The 20,137-nt window shown below is 47.5% G+C and overlaps 1 non-coding gene across 1 annotated transcript; it reads left to right on the top strand.

The window, feature by feature from the left end:
• The first annotated feature begins 506 nt into the window (after positions 1 to 506).
• On the top strand, positions 507 to 702 carry LOC137811886 (U2 spliceosomal RNA). Its single transcript, XR_011081191.1, has one exon. It is a non-coding gene; the product is annotated as a U2 spliceosomal RNA (small nuclear RNA).
• Positions 703 to 20,137: the final 19,435 nt, after the last annotated feature.

Here is a 20,137-nt window from a genome sequence, read left to right as displayed (position 1 = left end):
CCAGCACCCTCTGCGGCTGGATTCTAGTCTGGGCCCGTGGCCTAGCAGGGGCCACGCTCCCTCTCTTCTCGGCGATGTGGGCCACCGCAAGTTGCCTAACTTCAGCAAACGTGGCGGGGTGAGCCCTGATCAGCGCCTCACAGAAAGGTCCCGGCAGCACGCCCTTTTTGAAGGCGTATACCAACATCTCAATCATATCTGCCACTAGTGTGGCCAACTTGCCATCCTAGATTTTGTGTCTATCAATATATGCAAAAGAAAACTGCACCAAGATCCTGCAATGCCCCAAACTCTTTCTTCAAACACGCATAATTGTTCATATTTTTTAGCCCTCTTATAAAATCTGCATATATTTATCAGTTGTGCACAGGGACTAATATAAAATCTTAATATAAACTGAAAAGAAACCCTGCACACGATCATCTCCCAGGTCCCACATTAGCCATGACTCTGACAAGCAACTGCAACTCATACAATAAAATCTCAACACTTATACTGTTTAAAGCATACCTTTCTCGGCCTTTTGGCTAAGATCAAGTGTAGTATCTGTTCTTATCAGTTTAATATCTGATATGTGGATCATTGATTCACACGATATTAAGTTTATTTTTTGAGGGAGAGTGTCCATTACAATAGCTTGCTATTGGGACTCTTAGGCATTGCTCTTGTCTTGCACTTCTGCAAGAGCCTGGTGCATCCCACTCCAAATAAGTTTAGAATGTTTACATATTGGTTTTTTCGTCCTACATATAGTAAATTGATTAATATATGTAAATGGGTTGGATGACGTGATCTATTTAATTTAATTTATTATTTATTGTTAATAAAAAAATATACTCATTTAAATGTTTTCAATGTATTTATTACTATACTCATTTCTTAAAGAGAAAACTTAAAGAGAAAAAAGGGAGCGAAGGGAAAATGGAAAGAAAAGAAAAAAACAGATTACATGTATTATTCTCCTAAAGGCAAAGGCAGGCAAGGGTGTGGATAGACGGCTTGCTATAAAACAAGAGGTCTACACTGTTTATCAACTAAATAATCTAGTAAGAATAAACGACTTGATGTTTAGTTATTTTAAACAAAAATAGACTAGACGGTCTAACCAATATCATCTACATAAATACTAGATGCTTTAGCAAAAGAGTGACTATATAAGACTATACTAGACAATCTAACATAATAATGCCTATATATAAAAGCAACACCCAAAACAAAGTGAGTGGCTATACTACAAAGTTTATGATAATTACATCCCACATCCCAAAGAAAATGAAACACAAAGTCTTTATAACTTCACTGACAAGGAATCAGATTGCTGAGCTGGGTTACTCCAGCTTGTGACCCAAGTGGGAGCATTACTGTGATGGAACAATATTGAGGCTTGCTGGGTTGGACTGTGTTTGCAATATGTTGGCCTGCCCACTCCAAGTTGAGAGTTGAGTCTGGGGACTTTAGTGAAGGCTAAGGTCTCTTGGCTCTTAGGGTGGAGGGCACAGCGTGAGGCTGGTTTCACAGAGCAGCGACCACCACCTCCCATTCCCAACAGTGGAAGGATCACAGGCATGCTGCATCCATGGTTCACAATGGCCTAGTGATTCTATTCTGCTTAGACCATCACTTTTTTTTTTTAACTTTCAACTTTTATATGTTTATTTAGCCTTAACATGACTCTTATGTAAAGGTCCCCACTGATTGTCAAGGAATTTTTAAGGATAGAAGTGAAAATAATGTAAATTACAAAGTAATTCAGATAACTCAAAACAGAAATCTGAAAAGAACTATCAACTGATCTGCATAACTGCTGAAAACCCTCCCTGGTTGTCCTCTAAACATCTTTTTACAATGAAGTCATCTTGAAATTTTTGCTCCTTCTAACAAACTAATCTTTTGCAGAAGTAAAACGTCTTCAAATTAACTTCAATCTAATTTCAAAATTATAATCTCGATGTGAACTTCCATCATCTTATTGTTTTTAATCTCGAAAGCTTTATGAAACCCGTCAATTTCTCCAGAGACACAATTCAGTGTTTCTAGTCCACTTAAAAATGTCATAATTATCAGGATAAATGTAAGTAAACTAAAAGTGCTCTTTGAAACATTCAAGTAGAACCCATTTACTTTAGTTAGATCTATCCTGATAACTAAGAAATCTTTCATTTGACCTATAAAGTATGAAGTACTAACTTACATCTAAACTTTCTATTATTTCAAAGTGCATCTGCATACTTGGAGGCATATCAGCAAAATAATACCTTGAGAAAACTTTTATTTTTCCCAAACTCTTAGGGACTTCAGATTCAAGCAGATGCAGCATTTTGTCCTTTTCATTCCTTATCCAGTCACGCCGCTTATCACTCCATTTAAGATGGGAACAGGTCATAGTTCTTGAAGGCAGTTAGATAAGAGCGACACAGTTGATGTAGATGCGGGGAAACCCATTGGATCATATGACCTTGGCTCTCCATATTTATTTGATCCTGCCTGTTGACCGGGACGCAAGAACCTTGCCTCGTCAAACCTGGATCGACTTCTGCGCCGTATTAGCCTCCGTCCTTCACCGCGATTCACCTCAAGAACCTGCAAAAGACAGAACGGCGCCGCTGCGGCCGATCACGCTCCGACGCCCAAGTCAGCGACTGAACCACCAAATACTAAGAGAAAACTCAAGAACTCTAAGGAACCGTGCAAAAATTCTCTCTCAGCGTACTCAAGACTCGCAAGCGTAAAGAAACAATCTAAACCTGCGTACCTCAGAAGTTCGTTAGAATCTCTTATATACCTGTGCACTTTCTCTCTCCTGACAGTTACACATCTGGACACGTGGCTCGCATCCAGCTGTACACGTGTCACCATCTGGAGCATCCTTGACTTGGGCGCCACTTCTTACTCTTCAGGTTTTTGGCTAAGTTACTTATGCATGACACAACTCAGTGCATAGCTGCCTTGGAGTGTGATCTCTTCTGAGTGGCGAGTTCGGGTGCCTTCGTACACACCTTCCCTGTGGTCTCGCCGGCCGCCTGCATGATCTACTTTACTTGCTTCACCGTGTATGTTCAGGTATGCTGTCTCCCGACCTCATCCTCTGGCCAGTTGGGAAATGACTATCTGACTTCATCTTCGGCGATGTCCTTGTTTCGGCGATCTCTGGCCACCACGTGGTCACGGGTTCGCCTCTGGCGACTTCATCTCAAACCCGGTGACCGCCGGTCTGGGTCTGCTAGAGATCGGGGCACGCCAACTTAATAACTGGCGACCACACGAGCCCCCCGACTTCCTTCCCTTCTGCCAGCCATGGGCCCTGCTCAACACACCTACATAATAGCTCGATGCCACGTCATTACTTCCGACTACCAGGACGGTACATTATTCATTGACAGTATGAAGTCCTTGTAGACAGCAAAAGGTTCATTACAAACAGAAGCCTCAATAACCCAAGCGTTGATCAAAGAACCAAATTTGGACACGACAATTTCGGATAGTTTCTGTAAATTTGATAGCCTCTCAATCACTGGGTTACCTGTCCCTTCACCACAGAAAAATATAGCATTGGCTACAGGTACCTGTGACAAATCAGAATGCTTATTCAAAGACATTTTTTATCATCTATAGATCTTCGACAGTTAATATATTCTTAGACAACTTCTTCATGAAGGACACGAAAGTCTAAAATGAAAAATAAAATTTGTAATGTTAGTGTATCACATACGACTGAGAGTCTCACGGCCATGTAAGCTAAGCATCCGTTACATTGCGTGATTCCCAGTTATACACGGTTAAATACTTTAATAACAGATTAAATAAGGATTATAAATAATATTGTATATAATGTCACAACATTAACCATGAAAATCGTATTAATACATGCCCATAAACATAAAGAGTCTACACATCTCTATAAACAAATTGACCAACAAGGTACGCATTTTTTAATATAGACCTTCTCGACCCAAACAAGAACAATTGCCGCCCACCGTGGAGCTGAGAAAGACAAAGAACTTTATGGTAAGTACAAGAAACATGACAAACAACTTAGGAACCAATGTAAATGACCCCATGACCATCCTCCTAAGCCTTTAAAGGGAGGTGGCAAACATGAAACAATGAAATGAATAGGAGGTTTAGATCCTCAAGCAGTAGAACAAGGAGATTAAGGAGATTAGGAGGAAGCTCGCTGCAGGCGACACCTCAAAATGAAACTTATCACAACCCAAAGACCCCAGGTGGATTTTTTTTCGTTTGGTGATGAACAGAAAGATAGAAGACTGGGGTTAATCAAAGCTCGAGACATCAACTCAAACATCTGAAACGGTCGGAGGATCACGCCACCACCCTTTCGTTGACGGGGTAATGGATGCACAACTTCCAACAACTTGGAAGGGATTAAACATGGATCAGTACGATAGGACAATCGACCCCGATGAACATATCGATGTCTTTACCACACAAATGAGTCTTTACACTGCCAATGACGTGATCATGTGTCAAGTCTTTACCACGTCATTAAAGGGCAGAGTGCTCAGTTGGTTCACATGCCTGCCCGCATACTCCATTAACTGTTTTGACACCTTGACCTTCAGAACACAATTTGCCACGAGCTGCCCCCACCATCTAACTTCTATTGCGTTGGTCAATATTCGCCAAGAGAAGGGTGAATCACTCTAAGTGTTCATGGAAAGGTTTGACAAGGTGACTTTGAATATAAAGAATTTAAGTCCAAAAGTAGCATTGCACCATATGGTAATAACACTAAAGTCAGGATCATTCACATATAGCTTGATCAAGAAGCCTGTCGCAAACTTGAATGAGTTGTGTACCGCCCTGGTAGTCGGAAGTGATGACGTGGCATCAAGCTACGGTATAGGCGTGTTGACGAGACGCCAGGTTAGCAGAAGGGAAGGAGGTCGGGAGGCTCGTATAGTCGCCAGTTATTAAGTTGGCGCGCTCCGATCTCCAGCACCCCAAAACCGGCGGTCACCGGGTTGAAGATGAAGTCGCCAGATGTAAACCCAGGCGACCAAGTGATTAGAGATCGCCGAAGCAAGCACATCGCCGAAGATGAAGTTGGTGCAGATTATGAAGGCGGCCGGCGAGACCACAGGGAAGGTGTGCACGAAGGTACCCTAGCTCGCCAATCCAGTAGAGATCGCACTCCAGGACAGCTATGCACTGAGTAGTATCATGCATAAGTAACTTAGCCAAAGGAGAGTCAGAAGTAGCGCCCAAGTCAAGGAGGCTCTAGATGATGGCACGTGTACAGCTGGATGCGAGCCACGTGTCCAGATGTGTAACTGCCAGGAGAGAGAAAGTGACCAGGTATATAAGGGTTTCCTAACGAACTTCTGAGGTACGCACGTTCAGATTGTCTTCTTTACGCTTGCGAGTTCTTGAGTACACTGTGAGAGAGAACATTGCACGGTTCCTCGAGAGTTCTTGAGTGTTACTCTTAGTATTTGGTGGTTCAGTCACTGACTTGGGCGTTGAAGTGCGATCGGCCGCAGCGGCGCCGCTCTGTTCTTTTGCAGGTTCTTGAGGTGGATCACGGCGAAGGACGGAGGTTGACGCGGCGCACACGTCGATCCAAGTTTGACGAGGCAAGCTCCAACGTTTTGGTCAACGGGCAGGATCATCAGGCGCCCACCGTGGGGCCGTGTAAAACCTGTTCCCATCCACAGCGTGAGTTCTTGGAGGTTTTCGCAGTTTTCTGTGTGGTTGTGTGCTGGTGCAACCATCGTTCGCTGTTCGTCTAGGTTTTGTTCGGTGATTTCGCGCTTTCCACCGTTCGTTTGGGTTTTTGTCCGGTGAGGTGAAGTTTTCTGCTGCTTGCGCGAGTTTCGTTCGGTGAGATCTGAGTTCTTTGGCTCGTTTGGATTTTCGCGGAAGAAGTGTTGGTTTCTGGTGGAGTTGCAGGTTTCTGTGGAGGTTTTCTATGTTCTTGCGGTTTCTTTCGAAGTTTCGTGAAGTTCTGACCGATTGATCGCTGAATCGATCGTCGCTGAAGGAGGTGTTGTTTGTTGCACTCTGTGATTTGCCATGTTTTCATGAGAAAAATGAGAAGCAACCGTTCAAGTCCAGTTGCGCCCGTTGCTGCTGAAGGCGCCATGACTATGGCGCAGATGGTGGAAATCATGCGTTCGTTGCAGGCAAATGTGGAAGCCTCGCGTGTAGAGCAGGCGAGAATGCATGAGGACCTGGTCGCCTCTCAGGCCAGGAATGACGAGCTTAGCAGAGTGACTGAAGAACTGCGTCAAGCTCTTCAGGAGCAGCGAGGGCGTCCGGTCGCTGAAGAGGTCACGCCGTCAACGCCACCTCACGTCTTTCCTATGCCTTTCGCTCAGGCGATTACCGACACGCCTATCCCTGCGAGTGTGGTACCTGTTAAGGCTGTTTTTACCTGCATGGAGGATCCTGAGGCTCATCTCACCACGTTCCATACGCAGATGATGCTGTCAGGAGGATCAGACGCCGTGTACTGCAAGATGTTCGTGAGCACACTCCAGGGAACGGCGTTGGAATGGTTTGTGAGCCTGCCTACCGGTCACATAACCAACTTCCAACAGTTTTCAAAGATTTTCGTCGAGCAGTACATCGTGAATAAGGCACCGCCCAGGGTGTCTTATGATTTGTTTGACATAAGGCAGTATCAGGGAGAGTCCCGCAGGGACTACCTGAATCGTTTTGGGGCGCAGATGGTCAGATCGCCGGCCAAAGATGAAGAAATGCTGGTTTACGCATTTAAGAAGGGCGTGCTGCCGGGACCATTCTGCGAGGCATTGATCAGGGCTCATCCCGCCACGTTTGCTGAGGTCAGGCGACTTGCGGTGGCCCACATCGCCGATGAGAGTGAAGTCGCCGAGAAGAGAGGAAGCGTGGCTCCCGCTAGGCCACGCGCCCAGACCAGGATCCAGCCACAGAGGGTGCTGGAGACAGCGGCGGCCAGGAGGGATCAGAGGACTCGCCATCCCTATGATCCAAGGAAGAACAAGGGCAGGGGCCAAGGGCGCCCGCAACTAGCATGTCGGGAGTACAATCGCCCGCCTAAGCACAAGTTTGTCATGGGATTGGCGGACCTGATCGCCATTCCCAATATATCAGCTAGGTTGAAAGCGCCCGAGAAGGTGGGCGACAAGGTGCTGGGACCAAAGCCAGACGCCTGGTGCGAGTTTCACCAGGGCTTTGGCCACACCATGGATTCGTGCTTGGCTTTAGGATACCAGCTCGACGATTTGGTCAAGAGCGGGTTCCTGAATGATTATCTGCTGGACAGAAGGACGGGGGGCGCGTCGAGCTCCCAACCAGCGGGTGGAGAGGCTCAGCAGCACGAGATGCCTACACACGGGGAAATCCACACCATTGCAGGGGGTTTCTCGGGTGGTGGATGCACCGCATCACAGAGGAAGAAGTACGCAAGGTCTGTGATGACGGTGGATATGTTTGAAGACCACTCGCTGGATGTTGACATTACGTTCACCAAGCAAGATCTTCGGGACGTGGTGCCTCATGACAACGATCCCATAGTCATCTCGTTGATCACAGCGGGAAGAAAGGTCCACAGGGTTCTGGTGGACCAAGGAAGCTCGGCAGACGTGATGTTCTGGCCGACTTTCACGCAGTTGGAGCTACCCCTTGACCAGCTGAGGCCCTATGGAGGGTGTTTGTATGGTTTCGCTGGTGACCAGGTGGAGGTCAGGGGGTACATTGAGTTGAGGACTACGTTTACAGATGAGGCGGGTTCGAGAACAGAGAAAATCAAATACCTTGTCGTGAACGCTCCCTCAGCATACAACATCCTGTTGGGAAGACCCACGCTCAACAGAATAGGCGCTATACCGTCGACCCGGCACATGAAGGTGAAGTTGCCGTCTATGGAGGGGGTGGTGATCACCATCAAATCCGACCAGAAGGAAGCTAAGAAGTGCTATGAGAATAGCCTGAAAAACAAGAGGTCGGTGAGTTACGTGACAACCACCCCGCCTCCTGGTGTGAAGCCCAGATCGACGGTAATAGAAGAGACCGCCGGAAGAGATGTGGTGATGGTGGATGCTGAGCTGGGGGAGGGGAACGCCGGTCTGGAGGAAGAAGAGGCAAGGAATCGCCCTGAGGAAGCGAGGGAGCTGGGAATCGCCAGGGCGGTGATCGCCAGAGAAACCAGGCCAAGACCTGTCGAGCAGTGGCTCGAGAGAGAAATCGGAGGAAAGATCTTCAAGCTGGGAAGATCTCTGGAGGTCGAGCTCCAGGACCAGATCGCCAAGGTGATAGAGCGGCATCTGGATGCGTTTGCATGGTCCGCTTCGGACATGCCCAGGATTGATCCCGACTTCTTGTGCCATCATTTGGCGATGGACAACTTGGTGAGACCAGTGCGGCAGAGGAGAAGGAAGTTCAACGAGGAGAGGAGGCAGGCGATTAGAGATGAAACACAGAAACTCCTCGCTGCAGGCCATATCAGGGAGGTCCAGTACCCTGAATGGCTGGCAAATGTCGTACTGGTGAAGAAGAGTAATGGGAAATGGCGCATGTGCGTCGATTTCACTGATCTGAATAAAGCTTGCCCAAAGGACTCATATCCTTTACCAAGCATAGACGCCCTGGTGGATAATGCTGCAGGGTGTAAGCTGTTGGGTTTCTTGGATGCCTTCTCAGGGTATAACCAGATCAGGATGCATCCCATGGATGAAGAGAAGACTGCCTTCATGACCGATAGATCGTGCTACTGCTACAAGGTGATGCCGTTTGGGCTGAAGAACGCGGGGGCCATGTACCAGAGGTTGATGGATCGAGTACTTGCACCCATGCTGGGAAGGAATGTGCAAGCGTACGTGGATGACATGGTCGTGACCTCGCCAGAGAAAAGCAAGCACGTTGCGGACTTGGAGGAGTTGTTCACTACGATCGCCAAGTTCGGGTTGAAGCTGAATCCGGAGAAGTGCATCTTTGGCGTGGAGGCTGGAAAGTTCCTGGGATTTCTCTTAACTGAGAGAGGAATAGAAGCCAACCCTGACAAGTGTGCCGCCATCTTGGCGATGAGGAGCCCGACCACTGTGAAGGAAGTACAACAGCTTACAGGTCGGATGGCCGCCCTGTCTCGCTTCGTGTCAGCTAGCGGAGAGAAGGGCCACCCCTATTTCCAGTGTTTAAGGCGCAATAACAAGTTTGCCTGGACGAAGGAGTGTGAGGAAGCCTTCGTCAAGCTGAAGGAGTATCTGGCGAGCCCGCCGGTTTTGTGCAAACCGCTGGTGGGAACCCCTCTCAGGTTGTATTTTGCTGTAACTGAGAGGGCGGTGAGTGCGGTGCTCGCCCAGGATCAAGATCAGGCTCAAAGGCCTATTTATTTTGTTAGTAAGGTACTGCAGGGTCCCGAAATGAGATATCAGGCCCTGGAGAAGGCAACACTAGCTGTGGTATTTTCGGCGAGGAGGTTGCGCCACTATTTCCATAGCTTCAGGATACTGGTGATGACCGACTTGCCCATCCAGAAGGTCTTGAAGAAGCCTAACGTTGCTGGGAGGATGGTGAAGTGGGCAGTGGAGCTGTCGAAGTTTGATATTAAGTATGAGCCCCGAGGCCCGATCAAGGGGCAGATATTTGTAGATTTCGTGGTCGAGCTCTCGTCTGAGGCGACACGAGTTGAAGGGGACGACCTTCGTTGGGTGCTTTCAGTGGATGGATCGTCGAACCAGCAGGGTAGCGGTGCTGGAGTCATCTTGGAGGGACCCAACGGCGTGCTGATCGAACAATCCTTGAGGTTCGCCTTCAAAGCCAGCAACAATCAAGCAGAATATGAGGCGCTGATCGCCGGAATTTTGCTGGCCAAGGAGATGGGAGCTAGGGTGCTGATGGCAAAGAGTGACTCGCTGCTAGTCACGGGGCAAGTAACAGGCGAATTCCAAGCCAAAGATCCACAAATGGCGGCTTACTTGGAGTATGTGCAGGAATTGAAGAGTTCCTTTGCCTCCTTTGAAGTAGTGCATGTGCCCAGAGAGCAGAATGCCCGAGCTGACTTGCTGGCTAAGCTCGCCAGTTCAGGCAAGGGGGGTAGGCAGAGGACGGTGATTCAAGAAACTCTGAAGACGCCGAGAGCATTTGTGGCAGATCACCTGGTTCTTCAGATAAGTAAGTCGACGGAGAAAACGGCGAGGGGTCATAGATCCCTGACGCAAGAGACATTGAGGTCGCCAAGAATAAGAGCATGCCGGGGAGAGAAGGTGAACATGACGCAGGTCTGCACGACTCATGAGGCAGACACCTGGGTAACACAGTACAAGCGGTGCCTGACAGATGGCCTTCTCTCGCTGGACCCGACAGAGGCTAGGAAGGTAAAGAAGAATTCTAGCAAGTTCACAATGATTGATGGCGAGTTGTACAGGTTCGGGTTCACTCACCTACTCCTGGAGTGTGTGTACGGGGAAAAATGTACGAGAATTATGGCAGAGCTCCATGAAGGGATATGCGGAAGCCACGTCGGGGGTCGAGCTCTGGCCGCAAGGACTCTCCGTGCAGGTTACTACTGGCCAACGATGAGAGAAGATTGTAAGAAGTATGCGCAGTGCTGCAAACAATGCCAGCAGCACGCCGATTGGCACAAGGCGCCTCCCGAGGAGTTAAAGTCGATCTATAGCCCTTGGCCATTTCATACATGGGGAATCGACATCCTGGGACCATTCCCGCTGGCGATCAGGCAGATGAAGTACTTGGTGGTGGCGATTGAATATTTCACCAAGTGGATCGAAGCAGAACTAGTGGCCCAGATCACCGCACACAAGATCGAAGGTTTCGTGTGGAAGAACATTGTGTGCCGGTTTGGTGTGCCCAAGCGCCTGGTGTCGGACAATGGGACTCAGTTTGCAAGTCACCTGTTGAAGAAGCTGTGCGAAGGGGTGGGAATTCAACAAGTGTTTGCATCCGTCGAGCACCCTCAGACGAATGGCCAAGTAGAGTCAGCCAATCGGGTGCTGCTGAGAGGGTTGAAGAGAAGGCTAGAGAAAGCCAAAGGAAGTTGGGCTGAGGAGCTACCCCGTATAGTTTGGGCGTACCACACCACCGAGCAGTCAGGAACCCATGAGACCCCGTTCAGCCTGGCCTATGGATGCGACGCAATGATTCCAGTGGAGATTCAGGAGAGCTCGCCTAGATTCCAGAACTTCGTGGAGGAAGACTCGAATGAGGAAAGAAGGTTGAACCTGGATCTACTGGATGAGGTCAGGGAAGAGGCGAGATTGAAAGCTGAGGCGGTGAAGAGAAGGATTGAACGAAGATATAACTCGAAGGTGATGCCAAGGCAGTTCAGAGAGGGCGACCTAGTGATGAGGAAAGCCCACCAGTACGAGATGGAGAATAAGTTGTCGCCTAAGTGGACGGGACCGTTCAGAATAACCGAGGCGCTCGGGAACGGCGCCTACCGCTTAGAGACATTGGAAGGAGGGGCGATTCCCCGCACCTGGAACGCCATGCACCTCAAGTTATATTACAGTTAAGAACTTTGTAAGTAAAGACAAACACGAAGTTACGTTACAATGTTTCTGTTAAAACAGTTTGAAGGGGGCACTCTTTTTTCCCTAAGGAGGGTTTTTAATGAGGCCACCCAATAAAGAAGAGTTTTCGAAGCTTAAAGTTGTTTTAGATTGCATGCTTGCTGTTTTCCAAAGTTTTGAAGAAAGACCTTGTCACTTATAGGTGACTTAAGGCAAGTTAAAGATATATTGCATGCTTTCTAAAAGTTTCTAAGTCCCCCATCGTCTTTCGGCGATTGGCGGCATCAGTTAAAGTTGAAGTCCTCATCGTCTTTCGGCGATTGGAGGCACCAGTTAAAAGACCTCAACGCCCTCGCGCGTCCTGAGGCGAGATAAAGACCTCCTCGCCGTCGAGCGAGTGCAGGCGAGGAAGAGTGAAAAGTCCTCAGTGTTTCTGGGGGGGGAGAAGATGTAACCCCTGGGGCAATGTAGAGGCACCAGTGAAAAGTCCTCAGTGTTTCTGGGGGGGAGAAGATGTAACCCCTGGGGCAATGTAGAGGCACCAGCAAAAAGTCCTCAGTGTTTCTGGGTGAGAGGAGATGTAACCCCTGGGGCAATGTAGAGGCACAAGTTAAAGACCTTCTCGCCGATGAGCGAGTTCAGGCGAGTTAAAGACCTTCTCGCCGATGAGCGAGTTCAGGCAAGATAAAATCCTTCTCGTCTCGAACGAGTTCAGGTATGGTGTAAAGGGCGGAAGAAGTTTGGAGGGTGGCTAAGGTAGGGTCGAAGAGAGCGCCTAGCCACCCGGTCTCTTGTTCTGAAGCTCAGGGAGGTAGAGGAGGATCCGAAAGGCGCCTCTACCCCCAGATAGAGGAACAATGGCCAAGTTGTGAAGGCAGGAGGAGGCTGATATCGTCAAGAGTCTTTGGCGACTAGGAGAAGTTCAAGCAAGGGCGAGAAAGTCAAGACCCGTTTTGATAAGGCAGATCAGATGAGCGGTGTCTTAAGCTGTTAGTTGAGTTGAAGTTGTTATTTGAAGAGTGATTTCATGCTAAGGTTCATTGCCTTGAGGTTACAAGTTGTTCGGGTGTTATTATTCAAAAGTCAGTGGTTCAAAGCAGTTAAGTATATAATCGCGCTTACGAAATTGCTAAGTTAATTTCTTGAAGGAAATTATACAAGAAGAGATAAAGTAGACGAAGAATTACAAGAAGAATACAGAGACTTTATAATAAAGTGCGATTAGTTCAAGATACATATACAGAAAAAGATAAAGTTTATTACAATCATATGTAAGGAGAAAGCATAAAAGTAGTGGATGGAGGGAATCAGTCTTCAGCAGGAACAACCTTCCCGTCCACCACCTCGTTATTGAGAGACACCGTGGTAAGATCTAAGTTGGGGTACAGGCAGGCGAACTGTTCCCGGGCGGCCTCGAATCCAGCAGCAAGAATCCGGGCAGAGCTCAGCTCAAGTTCTTCGATCTGTTTCTTTAGCCCCTCGTTCTGCTGCTTCAGCTCTTCAGCTTGTTTCGTAAGTTCTTCAATGGTTTCCCGAGCTTGAAGAAGGTCCTCAGCAACCTTCTTGGATTCTGCCTGCACCTGGGCCAGTTCAGCGGCGATCTTCCCGTTTTCTTCGTTGGCTTCGGTGAGCTTGGCCACGATGTCGTCTCTTTCTTTCTCCACCTTCCCCAGGAAGACCTCCCGATCGGCTGACCTTTGTTCGAGCTTCTTTACCTTGGCGGCGTCTGTTTTGATTAACTCCTCCAGGTCAGCCACTTTGACGCGATAAGGTACCAGCTTGCTCTCCAGCTCAATCTTCTCTTGAGCCAAGAGCTGCACCTTATGGCGTAGATCGGTGGCCTCCTTGCGTGCCACCCGGAGCTCCGTGCTCATAGCATCTTCTACTCGGGAGTGTTCGATCTCGGCGAGCGTCAGATTGCAGGATAACCTCTCCGCCTCGATCCTTATGCTGCGATTCTCTGCTCGGAGTGAGAAGATGTCATCCTGGAGCTTCCTGGTGGAACTCTCCACAGCTTTAGATATGATGGAGGGGAAATCCTCCGCCATCATCTTTAGTTTTGCAGAAAAGGGCTCCCATACCCTTTTGACCTCAAGAGAGAGGTTTGCTGGTGGAGGCACCGGGGGGGCTTGTTGTTGGTTCTCGCCACCACCTTCTTGAGCTAGTTGAGGAATGAGTGCTTCTTGGCGTGGTGGCGACGTCGGGGATTCGGTAATAAGGATGGGTGAGTTGTGAGCACCCTCATCCCTGACTGGTGCAACCCCTACGGTTGAAGCATTTGAAGGAGGATCCCCTCCCGCTGATACATAAGGCGTGGAGGCGCTCGGGGGGTTCTCCATGAAGTTGGCTTCAGCGGCCTCAACCACAGGAGGTGCAGACGCTAGTGGAATCGCTTGGACTGGCGAGGCGGGAGCTGGTGGAGGAAGCAATGTTGGAGGGGGAGCAGATGTGGATGGTGGTGTTGATGTTGGAAGAGGAGGTGGAGCAGATGGTGAAGAAGGCGCCACCCTCTTCCCCTTGGTGACGAGGCCATCTTCAGTCGCCTCGTCATCTTCTTCTTCTTCTTCTTGAACCACTTGAGGGGTTTTCCTCTTTGGTTTCCTAAGGATAAGTTTCTTGCGTTGGTTGGCGGGCTGGGCCTCGGAGGAAGTTGGGCCTTTGGGTGGCGATCTGCCCTGCGCGGCGGCGATCTCCACCACTGAGTTTGGCACGGTCTGGGAACCCGATGCCAACCCGTGGGCTCGGGCGAGCGCCCTTAGTTCAGCGAGTTTTCCCTGGCCCAACATACGATCTGCATATTGCCAAGACACATGGGTCAGCTCAGAAAGAAAGATAAACGCATAAGTAAGTATGCAACAAAAGCAGATAAGAGGTGCAGAAGATAAAACCAAAGTCTTGTGCACAACACACAAGACGCCCAGAAACAGTTAAGCAGAGGTAATGTTAAGGTAATGACTTAGACGTTGAGGTGAGTTCTAACCTATGCAAACTTCGAGTTGATCTTCGAAGAACTCGTAGGAGATGAGTGTGGTGGTGAGGAAAGTAATGTTGGCGTCTGCCACACTCTTCCAGAAGAAGCATAGGTCCTTGTCCAAAGCACCCATGCTATCAGGACTCCTTGGCCTCCTGAAGCTGCCTTTGGACTCTTTGTTCCCCTTGTTTACCCAATACAAGGGGAAACCGTCGAGCAGTGAGGTGTCCTTGTCGTTTGGGCGCACCTGGACAAACTTGCCCTTCCAGTCTTTGTAAGATTGCTGGAAGATAGAGAGGATCGACCTCCCAGCAATCCCGTTCAAACTCACGCGATCTCCTGGGTGTTTGGCTTCGAAGAGGAAGAGAAAGACGTCCACTGATGCTGGAAGCCCCAGGTGGTCGCACATGATCTGGAACGCCTGCACGAACGCCCAGCTGTTGGGACGGAGCTGGGCGGCGGCGATGTCGAGCTCGGTAAGAAGCTCCCTTTCAAAACGAGTGAAGGGAAACCTAAGTTTCACCTTCTTGAACAAAGTGGTGTAGACGAAGCAGAACAACCCGTCGTTGTTTCCCTTGTCGTCGGCGCACACTGGCAGGTCGGGGGGGCAAGGTAGCACCATCATCTTGTCGTCGTGCTCCTTGTGGAATGACAGGTGAGGCTCGTCCCCTTTCTGCAGTCGAAGAACTGCCCCAGCAGAGTTTACTGAGGAGGTTTCCTTCAACAAAGTCGAGGTGGCCCATGGGTATAATTTTTTGAAGTCTGGGGAAGGAATGGAGGCTCCTCCGGCGACAGGTGGAGTAGCCTGAGCCAGGTTAGAGCGGGAGGGTGCAGGCCTCTCAGCCTGAGAAGAAGAAGCACCAGGTGCTCGCGGTGGGTTGTGTGCTTGAGATGAAGGGTTTCGTGACGAGGGAGGAGGATTTGGGGTGATCTTTGAGCGAGCCATCACGAAAGCTGCAAAGGAAGAAGAAAAGAAAAGGTGATCAGGGTTCGCAGAGGCTGACTCGATCGTGAAAGAGGGGTGAAAAACGAACGAACGAAGGTTCGTTGCAACGAAGACGAAGCCCTAAGTTACGAGAAAGGAGAAACAGGAAAAACAGCCCACAGCGTATGCACCAGACAGTTAAAGGATGATGCGAATCGGTTAAAATGCAGGAAAAACCAGCAGAAGAAGTAAAGGAAGTACCTTTTTATGATCGGAAGAGTGAAGAAGGAAGTTGGTGATTCTGGAGGTTGAAGAACGTCGACAGCTTTTGCAGAAGAAAGTTGAAGTGTCTGAGAAAACGAAGAAAGTGATGGAACAGTGAAGTGAAACGGGTTCAAGGGTTTTTCGAATGGGTTTGGGAAGCGCAAACGACAATTGAAGGTAACCGTTGATGAAGCCACGTGTCGAGCGATGGGAGGAGTGTTTGGTGGAGCGTCAGGAAAGCAGAAAGTGCAACCGCTTGGAATTCTGCGCCAGCGCCACGTAGATCGGTATTGACGTGACTCCTTTAGTCTTTTCGCTGGACAAGGCTACGCTTAAGACTGGGGGGCTTGTGTACCGCCCTGGTAGTCGGAAGTGATGACGTGGCATCAAGCTACGGTATAGGCGTGTTGACGAGACGCCAGGTTAGCAGAAGGGAAGGAGGTCGGGAGGCTCGTATAGTCGCCAGTTATTAAGTTGGCGCGCTCCGATCTCCAGCACCCCAAAACCGGCGGTCACCGGGTTGAAGATGAAGTCGCCAGATGTAAACCCAGGCGACCAAGTGATTAGAGATCGCCGAAGCAAGCACATCGCCGAAGATGAAGGTGGTACAGATTATGAAGGCGGCCGGCGAGACCACAGGGAAGGTGTGCACGAAGGTACCCTAGCTCGCCAATCCAGTAGAGATCGCACTCCAGGACAGCTATGCACTGAGTAGTATCATGCATAAGTAACTTAGCCAAAGGAGAGTCAGAAGTAGCGCCCAAGTCAAGGAGGCTCCAGATGATGGCACGTGTACAGCTGGATGCGAGCCACGTGTCCAGATGTGTAACTGCCAGGAGAGAGAAAGTGACCAGGTATATAAGGGTTTCCTAACGAACTTCTGAGGTACGCACGTTCAGATTGTCTTCTTTACGCTTGCGAGTTCTTGAGTACACTGTGAGAGAGAACATTGCACGGTTCCTCAAGAGTTCTTGAGTGTTACTCTTAGTATTTGGTGGTTCAGTCACTGACTTGGGCGTTGGAGTGCGATCGGCCGCAGCGGCGCCGCTCTGTTCTTTTGCAGGTTCTTGAGGTGGATCACGGCGAAGGACGGAGGTTGACGCGGCGCACACGTCGATCCAAGTTTGACGAGGCAAGCTCCAACGTTTTGGTCAACGGGCAGGATCAAGTTGTAACAAAGAGCTACCAAATTTATGAACTTGGAAGAGTTAAGAGAGTACCGAAACAAGACAATGCCCAAGATGATCCCGAAGAAGAAAGATGTAGACAAGTCTTCTAAAAATTAAAATGTGCCAAAAATGAGAAAGCCCAAATTCCCAAAGTTCACAAGGTACACACCACTTGATGTTGATCAGGGACGTATTCTTGAAGAAGCCCTCAACACCAAGTTGCTCCAAACACCCCAAAAGGTGTCGACCCCTCCCAACGCCGATACAAAAAAACAATTCCGGTAACATCAGAACTTCAGCCACTCAACCAAGGAGTGTCACACATTGAAGGACAAGGTTGAAGAGCGAATACAAGATAACCATTCGATGCAATTTTTCTTTGCATCTTCATTTGTAGATATTCTTCTTCATTGTTTTGATTTAAATATCTTTTATGGATGATGAATGATATTGCGGAAGCATGAAGAATTTTAGAGATTTTGAAAGATAAGAAAATTATGACGGTGAATCTAAGTGGGGTTAGGCCAATACTTATTTATAGAGTGAGGTTAGGACAACATTACTAAGAGGAGTTTGGAAATTTTTCTAGCAAGAAGACAACTCTAGAGAGAACTTTGAACAAACAAAAGTGTCTCACAAATTGGACATCACTTCTTTACTCAAATCAAAGTTAAAAATACATGTACAAGAGACTCCTATTTATAGGATAAAGTCTCTCAAAACATCTTAAATGAGAGTGTGACAAGTGTCATCTCCTTATTGGTGCAAATTTTGTCCATTGGGAGAGTGACAAGTGGCATGTCTTCATTGGAGTAAATTTCTCTCCATTGCCTATATATCTATTTACACCCCTCTTTTACTATTTTACACCACACTCTCTTTTCTATTTACACCCTACTCTACTTTGGCCCAAAATGCAAGGCTCAATACTTCCTAACTACTCTATACAACTTTTACAAGGCTAAGGAGAAGAAAAATACTCTATAATCTTTTCATTAAAGCTCTATCTTCATGTATCTTTTTATCCGAAAGTTTCAAGGTTGGATGATTTCCATCATCATCTTAAAAGTTTTCTAAAGATAACCGAAGACTAAAGTGAGGGTAGGTCAGATCCCTGGGAAAGCAGGGACATGCACTATTGCCAAGATGACAATCGCCAATGACATGAAGATACCAGAATAACACAACGCCCGAGGACAATAGAGGAAGGAGGAGCACCTCTTAGGGAGTCATAAACACAATAGCTCGTGGTTTCGCCAACACCTTTGGATTGTGCAGTCCGATAATCATGTAATGATCTCATCAAGAAGGATGCCACTAATAACATTCACAGATGCCGACTTCAAGGACATTAACCCGCTGCAAGACATGGTGATAACAGTGGAAATAAAACAGTTTGCAGTCATGAAAACCCTGGTGCATCAAAGGAGTTTGGTGGACATATTGTACTGGAAAATATTCAAGAAACTACAAATAGTTGAGGTTGACATCCAACCCCATGATGAGTACATCATTGGATTTTTCGAAGAAAGAGTATACACCAATGGTTACATAGATTTTTCTATCAAATTTAAAGAAGGATAGTTAATCAACCAAACTATCATAATCTGATACCTCATCATAGATTCCAACACCTTGTACAACATATTGTTCGAAAGACTCTTTTTTAACAACCTTGGAGCCATAATGTCCTTCTCGCACTTAGCCATGAAATCCCCAACAATGTTGGGTGAGGTGGTAACGGTTCACCACGACCAAAAGACGACAAGGAAATGCTACATCGCGAGCCTTTTTGGTGAAGGAGATGGAGGTATCGGTTGAGACACAACGTCCAAGCGTGGGCGTTGTGGCTGTCGTGGATCTTGACCTAGGATTGAAAGACGAGTTCAGAGTACAAAATGTCAAAACATTAATCATGAAAATCGTGCTATACAAACCCAGAGACCCAAAGGCCCACTCATCCTTATAAATAGGTTGACTAACATCATGCAAATTTATGCATTTATTACACTTAGTTACCCAAGACCAAACACTAACTTGAACATTAGAGGTCCTTTTGTAGGCTCTCTTTCGAAATTTCAACTGAGAACCCCGAACGAATGACACTGACTTTTTACAGAAATTATGAGACCTTTCTAACCCAAACAAGAAGAATTAGTATATTAAAATTATAATTAATTTTTTTATTTGAATAATAAAAGCACATACTAAAGAAATACATGACTCTTATAGAGTGTGTTGATATTGATGTCATTAGTCTTTTGATTGTGCGATAACAAAATGATGGCATCTATGTTCTCCGTTCTTATTTTTATCAAGGAGAACCTCTTGAATCGAAAAGTCCTGCTGCTTAGCATATCTTTGACAAAATTCCAAATTTTTATCCTTGTTTAAGAAACATTGACCCACAGATATTTCAAATATTATATTTGAAGTATTATAAGAATTTCCATTTTCTATTGATTCAAATATTGTATTTGTACTGGACCAGAGCGCTCAGGCTCAGTGCTCAGTGGTCGGATAATGATGCATGGCACAGGCAGTTCAGCTCGGGTGTTGGGCCAGTATAATGGGCCATGTGATTGGGCTCCGGTTGGACAGGTAAGTCCGTTTTGGTATAATTAAGGTAACCTTTTGTACGTGAAGGCTAGGTGGTTAATAAAGGATGTTTGTGGACTTAGGGGTGCGCTTAGTGCGTATGGGGTCTAGGTCAAGTAAATGTTTTCTTTTAACCTAAGCCCATGTGTTCTGTGGCACGTAGTGGTTAGGTTGCATGTATGGTGAAAGATAACGTAGCACCATGAGTAGGGTGCCCACGTAAGCAGAATGTACCCCTGATGTTGGCGCATGAGTTGATGCCCTGGTGGTTATTCTGTTATTATTTTATGCACTCCTTGGAAATAAGATTCCCTTATGTTACAGCTCCTTGAGAGAAGATGCCCCTGAACAGAATGTATTTTCTCCTGTTGAGTATGCTTTCAGTTGATATTAGATTCTCGTGATAGAAAGTTGTTACGGGAGGTAAGCTATAAAAGAGGTTTGAGACCCCAGGTAGAGGTATGTTGTTTCTAAGACTCAAACTGAATACTTATTAAATTTTAAGCCCTTTACTGACTTGATCGTCGGTGTGCAATCAACAGGTAAGGACCCCTCTCTTTCAACGGAGCTACGGTCCAGAGCAGCGAGAGATGGGACGGATTCATGAAGAGACAGAGGGAGTTAGAACATGTCATCAGAGTCCACTGGCGAGCAAGTCAATCGGCAAGAACATTTGGCGCCCACCATGGAATCCGATAAAACCTAATCCCACCCACAGTTGTGCTTAAGTTTTCAGACG

Source organism: Phaseolus vulgaris, chromosome 11 (assembly GCF_000499845.2).
Source record: "Phaseolus vulgaris cultivar G19833 chromosome 11, P. vulgaris v2.0, whole genome shotgun sequence".
In the NCBI taxonomy this organism is placed as follows: Eukaryota; Viridiplantae; Streptophyta; class Magnoliopsida; order Fabales; family Fabaceae; genus Phaseolus; species Phaseolus vulgaris.
Note: the sequence above shows the minus strand (reverse complement) of the source record. Positions and strands in the feature narration are given on the sequence as shown.